General features: G+C 34.8%; 1 protein-coding gene across 1 annotated transcript in view; it reads right to left on the reverse strand.

The window, feature by feature from the left end:
- Nipped-A (Transcription-associated protein Nipped-A) overlaps positions 1-3,285 on the reverse strand; it is a 178,121-nt gene extending 174,836 nt beyond the window's left edge. The window contains exon 1 of the mRNA XM_089093494.1: positions 3,161-3,285. The gene's annotated coding sequence lies outside the window, so the exon portion shown is untranslated. The remainder of the gene's footprint in view (positions 1-3,160) is intronic.
- Between the last annotated feature and the right edge of the window lie 5,295 nt (positions 3,286-8,580).

Below are 8,580 nucleotides of genomic sequence, written 5' to 3' on the forward strand. Positions count from 1 at the left end.
ATTGATAAATAAATGAAACCTAAAACGAACAGAAATGAATGTGCATTGTCAGTTTAATATACATATACTGATATTTAGTAATCGAAATGTAAATATTATTGGATTTATTAAATTTATAAAGTAAAAACATTTTGATTTTTTTCAGTAAAGTGCAAATTTTGTTCTGGCCTTGGGAAGGCATAGGGGTTTTGCACCCAACTTATATTAATTTCTGCTTGTTTTGAGTTTGACTTGATTAATCAATGCGATTTCTGTTTGTTTTGGGTTTCATTTATTTAACAATACTGATTTGCGTTAGTTTAACACCTATTAGAATATTTGATTTTAGTTTTGCGCATTTTTGGCTTAATGGAGTTCTTTACTTTTCTTTGAAAAACTTATTTTGTGGAAATTTTTTTTTTAATTAATTATAAAATAAAGTAGTGAAGCCAGGTAAATAAAACTTTCAGGATTGAGCACAACTATTAAATTCAAATATCTGAAAGCGTTACCTAGGTCAACTACTTTACAATTTTAAAGATAGATTTTCTGTAGACTGATTGTTTACCCCCCAGTAGAATACCACCAAGCTAGTGTTGGTAATAGGCACATGTCCTTACTTAAAGTCAAACCCACATCCTAACAGTTTTTTTTCTATGCCAATCTGATTTTGGGATACCACCAGATGGCTAAATTGACAGTGTTTATATATACAAATCTTTAAATTAGCCAACTGGCCAACCAGTATTTTAAGCCTATGAGTCCAGCTGAACATAAGGAAACATATTAAGAAAACAATTCTTACTCCATAATATGCATGATAATCCTAGTTAACACATTTTTCAGGGGGAGGGAGCCTTGTTCTCACTTCTTAACTTGTTTTTGCAGTTTTTTAAGAAATTCATGAATTTCATAGAACCTATATGTTCACAGAATATATATCCCCACCCCCCTAATGTGCAAATATATACCTAGAATTACATCCTCAATCTAAATGTAACATCTATTTGCATCACAAATGAACTAAACTCCCATATTAGCCATGAGGTGGATGTCCTAACCTAGGTCAGGTGGTAAATATTTACCAAATCATATTATTGAGTTAGGAATAAAGTGAATACACCACTTGATGCCTTTTTTATGCTCTTTACAAATATAATAATCCTTTTTCTTCGAAATGAATTTTAGCCCCCACCCCTATATATACAAATTCAGGGTATATATTTGCACATTAGAAGGGTGGGGGGAAAGTTTAAACTTACCTCTCATTTATATCAGAAATTTACCCCCACCCCTCTAATGTTCAAATATATACCCTGAATTGTATAAATATGGGTGGGGTAAAATTCATTTCCAACAAAAATGATTATTATGTTTGTAAAGAGCATAAAAAAAGGCATCAAGTGGTATATTCACTTTGAGTTACAACAATATCAAATATCAGTAAACCTTTGTGTGTAGGCTAGGGCTTTATCCAGCCCCTTTAAGGAAGGACTAATCTAGGACACAATTGAGATAACTGTGATGATTAGCCTATATGAGAAGAGCATTAACTAGAGGATTGGATGGTAGGATATATTCCTTTTTCTTTCCCTGCCTAATTTTTGTCCTGTGCCTGTAGGTGTAGACGTGAGTGAATTCAACTGTTCTTTTTTATAGGCCTAGCTTAGTTCAGGGTGAGGCTAGTCTTGGCAAAATAATTCACTAGCTCAAAGATCAATATGTCACTTAGTAAGACTTCTAACAATGTTTCTGAATATACTAATTGCTATCCTTGCAATACATATCTCAGTCCCCCCCCCTTGAGGGGGATGAAGGTAGCCCTAGGCTATACATAAAAATTTATTGGTTTTGTCAGGTTTTCTTTCAAATTATCTATATTTGGCCTTATAAATCAATTTTGGTAAAAAAAAGAAAAAAAATGCAAGAATAATGCAAACCTAAAAAATTGTTTAGAAAGAGCATTAAAAGTTGGTTTAAGTGATATGTTCATCTTTTAGCTTGTGAATTAATCAAGAAAAAAGTTTTAAACATTTTGATAAAAATGTCTTGTATTTGGAAAGGATTTCTCATATGGTTCAAAAACAAACTCAAATGATTCAAAGTATGTCTTATAAATGAAAGCTAAGAATGCCAAAACCAAAGTTAAGGTTTTTTTTTTCTTTTTACTGAAGATGAGGATTAGCCAAGTTAAGCAGTAGCAGTTTTAGACCTCACAATCTGGGGAGCAACAAGCCTTAATAGGAGTATAAAAATACAAAATAAAAGGAATTAAATATAAGATATCAGAAATACTGCTGCTCCCCCTCCCCCCTTACACAGGCCTAGAACAGCCACTGAAGTTGAGATAAGTAGGCTACATGTTTTATATGCAGTACTCTTAGCCTTAGAAATAGGACAGCAAAGAAGAAAGGTCCACAAGCTTGAAAACACCCTCTCTGGCTTAATGTAAGCTCTGGGTCCATTCAAACTTAGTTGAAGTTCTATTTATTTGTTTTTTTTTTATAGAATTTAATCAATTCAAGCCAACTGAAGAGCTAAAGCTAAGGTAATGCACCAGTTACTACTGCCTTTGATGTGGGTACACATTTGAATATGATAGCCTAGTTTCTGTTTTTAGTCTGCTAAAATTCAAGTATGATATGCTATTGTATAAGACTTTCAAAAATCTGCAAATTTATGCACAAATAATATTACCATCAAACTTGTAATTACCCCAAGGTAAATTTTCACTTTGAATTAGGCTACTTTCCAACCACAACAAATATCCAATAAACACTGCTCATTACTGACAATGACTTATTAATAACATATGGTAACAAATCCCAATAAGACAGTACTGGTGCAGTGGTAGCCAGCCAGTAACAGATGGTACAACCCTAGATTATGTAGCTATAACCTATATCTGACTAGATTGGAGTTGGCAGGAGGGACTGGAACCAAATTACAAGATCAGTGACTATTAAAATTGGAAAGAGAATTGAATAGGGAATAACATGGTTTATTTCATTTTTCTATTGGGTTTCTGTCCTAGGCCCATAAATAACCTTTAGGCTACTAAAAATGCTTCCAGGAGTCTATATTGACAAGCCCATTTTTTAAATCTATTATTGACAATTTTACCTACTTTAATAATTAAGTAGCCTATGGGCCACTTACTGTATCAAAGCCTTGAACTTACACTAAAGATTTTTTTAATTCACAAGTTTCTCAGCCATGCACCGATCAGTTTTTAAACCAAGCAATTAGTGCAATTGCGCCACCTTGAATTGTATGCGATTTTTGATCTGTTCCAATCTAAATCCATTTTCTTTGCTGCTTCAGTTTGAAGCCCTATTTCTTTGCTATTACATTTGAAAATGAGGTAAAATAATACAAGAATACTTTTAGTTCATATTGAATCTACTTTTTCAACTGTTACAACAGGACTGATGTAATTTCTCTCAAAATCCTAGAATTTCAACCGAAATTAAGAATACATATAAAAACATTCTCTATAAAAGAATTTACTCTTTAACAAGGTGATCGTTCCAACATTCCAGACTGTACATTACAGACTTGAAAACCCGAAGTATCGTAATTCAAAGCAAAATAATTGAAGCTTCCTACTTTTTCAATTTTCTCGAGTAATGTAAAATCCAAAGGAAGGTATGTGGAGCTACTCACTTGTTCGATTGTCATGTCACTTAATATCATGCCTTCACCTTCATTTATTCTTATACTAAAGACTGCAGAAGATATTCAGCTCGTTTTTGACTCATCAAAGTGTAAATACCTTACAGATGAGAGTCTGTTATTTAATGACACAAAATCCACTATTTAATGAACATGAGTTCTCCTCAAAATTGTACTAGAAGGCAGAAAGAAGCTTCATTCTTTGATAATCTATAATCGGCAATGAGAGTGTCAAGATTAAAAACGGTTGGATTTTTGAAACAAAAAAATCATACGAAATCTAATGACTTTGGAAAATGTTAGAGTCTAAATGATGATTTTCAAGAGTTACCTCTTCAAAAGAAAATACTCTCTCAAAGAATGCTTGGCGACATAATGAAAAATGATTCTGCCTCTTTGGACCCATAACATCAAAAATATAATAGTGCATGAAAATCACAAATTTCCGTCGATATGTCTTGTACTTGCCTCGGCTTCCAAACAAACGATTTTCAATTATTCTCGAAATAGTTTTTAGTGTGAGATGTTTAGAATGCATACAGTAGGCCAAGAGAATCAAAAATTCAATATTCGTCGTTGTTTGAAAGATGCATAGAAGCACTAACATTCATCTCATACGTTTTTGACAGTTTGTCTTTTTGCTTCAAGATTTGTTTATTGATTGCAACCGAACATTTGTTGTGGGCAAAAAGATTCTACAAAGTTTATTCAAATAAGATACATTGTTCGCTATCTGTAATTTGCATAAGCGGGCATTATTTAATTGACTTCAGTGGGTTCCATAATTTAAGGCTAATAGTTTAAGCAGGTTCTGTTTTACATACGTATTTTTAAATTAAAAGGAAAAGTAGTGGCAATTTTAGATTTTCGATCACGTTACATCAATGACCCATCCTTACAGTTGAAGGACTACTATTAACAATAAAAATGTTATTCTTAACACTTTGAATATGTTCGAGGAAACCCGAGGGTATGCAATAGGATTCGTATTTGGACATGTAAGGATCCAAATTGAATACGTTGATTATTTGATTCGTGTTCATGGTGCCCTTTCAACTAATAATAAGGGCACTGGCCCTTTCAATTTACAATCGAATGAGCCCTTTTTTAAGTTTCTACCACAACACTTTCTATAAAAACCTTACACGCCCCCAGGGCATTAGTTACAACCCTCGCCCTAAGGGTTAGGGGGGGGGGGGGCTTTCATCCTCAAACCCCTAATTTCCAGAATTTTAAACTAAGTTGAACAAAATAGTTATCTCAAAATTTTGATGGGATGTGTTTGCGGAAATGGTGGGCATAAGAGGGGGGTATGTCGCCCTTCAATCACTTCCAACCATTAAAAAGAGCAAAAGCTCTCCCAATTTCCAATCGAATGAGCCCTTTTCTAAGTTTCTACAACATAAACTTCTGTAAAAACCTTATATGCCCCAAGGGCATAATATACACAATGGCAGATCAAATTTCTTTTTTTGGGGGGGGGCGCAAAATAGGTTGATCCGATAAAATTGCGTTAGGAGCAAGTTTAATTAAAGGAAACTTAGTTAATTAAGTAAATTGCACTACTTTAGACTGCGCTAGGAGGGCGCGCGCCCCCCTCGCCTCCCCTCTGGATCCGCCACTGAATATACAACTCTGACCCTAAGGGTTGGGGGCAGGGGTTGTTATCCTTAAAGACCTAATTTCTTTAACTCTCAACTGTGTTGAACAAAATGGATATCTCAAAATTTTGATTGCATGTGTTTGGGGAAATGGTGGGCGTGAGAGGAGTAGGAAGGGCACAATGAGTCCCGTACGAACAAAATTTATTCAAGGATTATCGATCGAGTCTAATGAGGTCAAGGTCAATTGATTTGTTGTTGTTCGTCTAGGTGTAATGACTCCAGGGCGAAGTCGGCACATGCGCACTAGGGGAATTATTGATCCGCAAAGGGGAATTAAGAAACAAATATGGCTTCTTTGATCTTTAGTTCTGAGGGATAAATGGTCTTTAGTGACAGAGATAAATTAATATTATATTTTTAAATATGGCTTCTCTGGTCTTTAGTGTCAGGAATTAGAAATGACATCACTTGTTATCTTGGAATTATGCGGGAGTCTAAAGAGATGGAAAAATCCTTTTTTAAATACGGCTTCTCTGATCTTTAAGTCAGAGAGATAAATTGATATTCTATCTAAACCTTAATAGTGTAGCTAGGAACACTTATGAGATGAAGAGATTAACGAGGGAAAGGGTTCCTAGGAATTTCAAATGTGACAGCGCTGGGATGCCAAAACAAAAGGAACACGCAGAAATTACTTTTAGGGGATTGTTTGGGCGAAACCGTTTGAGACAGTTTAGAAGATGATTTAGGCGAAACTGTTTGAGACATTTTAGAAGATGATTTAGGCGAAACAGTTAGAGATATTTTAGAAGATGATTTGGGGGAAACAGTTTGAGACATTTTAGAAGATAATTTAGTAGAGGATTTGGGGTGAAACTCTGTGGTAATTATAATAAACAAGTTCCATTTGAACGGTGTCGTAAGGTCCCCTACCGCATCCCCAAAGGGCCCCCCTACCCCAACCCCAAAGGGCCCCCCTACCCCAACCACAAAGGGCCCCCCAACCCCAATGGGCCCCCGGGCCCCCAAATGCCCCCGAGACCCCAAAGGCCCCGGACCCTCAAATGCCCCCGGGCCCCCAAAGGCCCCCAGGGCCCCCAAAGCCACCCCCCCCCCCCCCCCGGGCCCCCAGGGACCCAAAGGGCCCCCATTTTTTAATACTTTTTTATTGTGCATTTTGCGACACAAAAGGGCCCCATCCCCCCAACGGTTTGGCTCCCCCTCCCACCATTAGTGTTTTGTTGTGGTTTACCGTTTCACAGTTACATTCTCTTAATTTTTCAAACTTCATTTTGGATTTCTTTTGTTGAAATGCAAGAGTTGGAATATTTCAGTAGTGTTTTGTTGTGCTTTACTTTGTCACAGTTACATTCTCTTGATTTTTCAAAGTTCATTTTGGATTTCTTTCGTTGAAATGCAAGAGTTGGAGAATTTCAGTAGTGTTTTGTCGTGGTTTATCGTGTCAAAGTTACATTCTCATGATTTTTCAAAGTTCATTTTGAATTTCTTTCGCTGAAATACAGGAGTTGAAATATTTCAGTAGTGTTTGGTCGTGATTTACAATTTCACAGCTAAATTCTCTTAATTTTTCAAAGCTCATTTTGAATTTCTTTACTTGAAATGTAAGAGTTGGAATATTTCAGTAGTGTTTTGTTGTGGTTTACCTTGTGTCAGTTATATTGCCTAGATTTTTCAAAGTTCATTTTGAATTTCTTTCGTTGAAATGCAAGAGTTGGAATATTTCAGTAGTGTTTTGTCGTGGTTTACCTTGTCACAGTTACATTTTCTTGATTTTTCAAAGTTCAATTTGGACTTCTTTCGTTGAAATGCAAGAGTTGGAATATTTCAGTAGTGTTTTGTCGTGGTTTACCTTGTCACAGTTACATTGTCTTGATTTTTTAAAGTTTATTTTGGATTTCTTTCGTTGAAATGCAAGAGTTGGAATATTTCAGTAGTGTTTTGTTGTGGTTTGCTATTTCACAGTTGAATTCTCTTGATTTTTCAAGGTTCATTTTGGATTTCTTTCGTTGATATGCAAGAGTTGGAATATTTCAGTAGTGTTTTGTTGTGCTTTACCTTGTCACAGTTACATTCTCTTGATTTTTCAAAGTTCATTTTGGATTTCTTTCATAGAAATGCAAGACTTGGAATATTTCAGTAGTGTTTTGTCGTGGTTTACCTTGTCACTGTTACATTCTCTTGATTTTTCAAAGTTCATTTTGGATTTCTTTCGTTGAAATCCAAGAGTTGGAATATGTCAGTAGTGTTTTGTCGTGGTTTACCTTGTCACTCTTACATTCTCTTGATTTTTGAAAGTTCATTTCGGATTTCTTTCGTTGAATTGAAGAGTTGGAATATTTCAGTAGTGTTTTGTTGTGCTTTACCTTGTCACAGTTACATTCTCTTAATTTTTCAAAGTTCATTTTGGATTTCTTTCGTAGAAATGCAAGAGTTGGAATATTTCAGTAGCGTTTTGTCGTGGTTACCTTGTCACTGTTACATTCTCTTGATTTTTCATTGTTCTTTTTGGATTTCTTTCGTTGAAATGCAAGAGTTTGAATATTTCATTAGTTTTTTGTCGTGGTTTACCTTGTCACTGTTATATTCTCTTGATTTTTCAAAGTTCATTTTGGATTTCTTTCTTTGAAATGCAAGACTTGGAATATTTCAGTAGTGTTTTGTTTTGGTTTACCTTTTCACTGTTACATTCTCTTGATTTTTCAATGTTCATTTTGAATTTCTTTCGTTGAAGTTCAAGAGTTGGAATATTTCAGTAGTGTTTTGTCGTGGTTTACCTTGTCACTGTTACATTCCCTTGATGTTTCAAAGTTCATTTTGGATTTCTTTCGTTGAAATGCAAGAGTTGGAATATTTCAGTAGCGTTTTGTTATGGTTTACCTTGTCACAGTTATATTCTCTTGATTTTTCAAAGTTAATTTTGGATTTCTTGCGTTGAAATGCAAGATTTGGAATATTTCAGTGGTGTTTTGTCGTGGTTTACCTTGTCACAGTTACATTCTCTAGATTTTTCAAAGTTCATTTTGAATTTCTTTCGTTGAAATGCAAGAGTTGGAATATTTCAATAGTGTTTTGTTATGGTTTACCTTCTTACAGTTACATTCTCTTGATTTTTCAAAGTTCATTTTGAATTTCTTTCGTTGAAATGCAAGAGTCGGAATATTTCAGTAGTGTTTTGTTTTGGTTTACCTTTTCACAGGTACATTCTTTTGATTTTTCAAAGTTCATTTTGAATTTCTTTCGCTGAAATGCAAGAGTTGAAATTTTTCAGTAGTGTTTTGTCGTGGTTTACCTTGTCACATTT

Source organism: Artemia sp. Qi Xiang Cuo, chromosome 8 (assembly GCF_049724085.1).
Source record: "Artemia sp. Qi Xiang Cuo chromosome 8, ASM4972408v1, whole genome shotgun sequence".
In the NCBI taxonomy this organism is placed as follows: Eukaryota; Metazoa; Arthropoda; class Branchiopoda; order Anostraca; family Artemiidae; genus Artemia; species Artemia sp. Qi Xiang Cuo.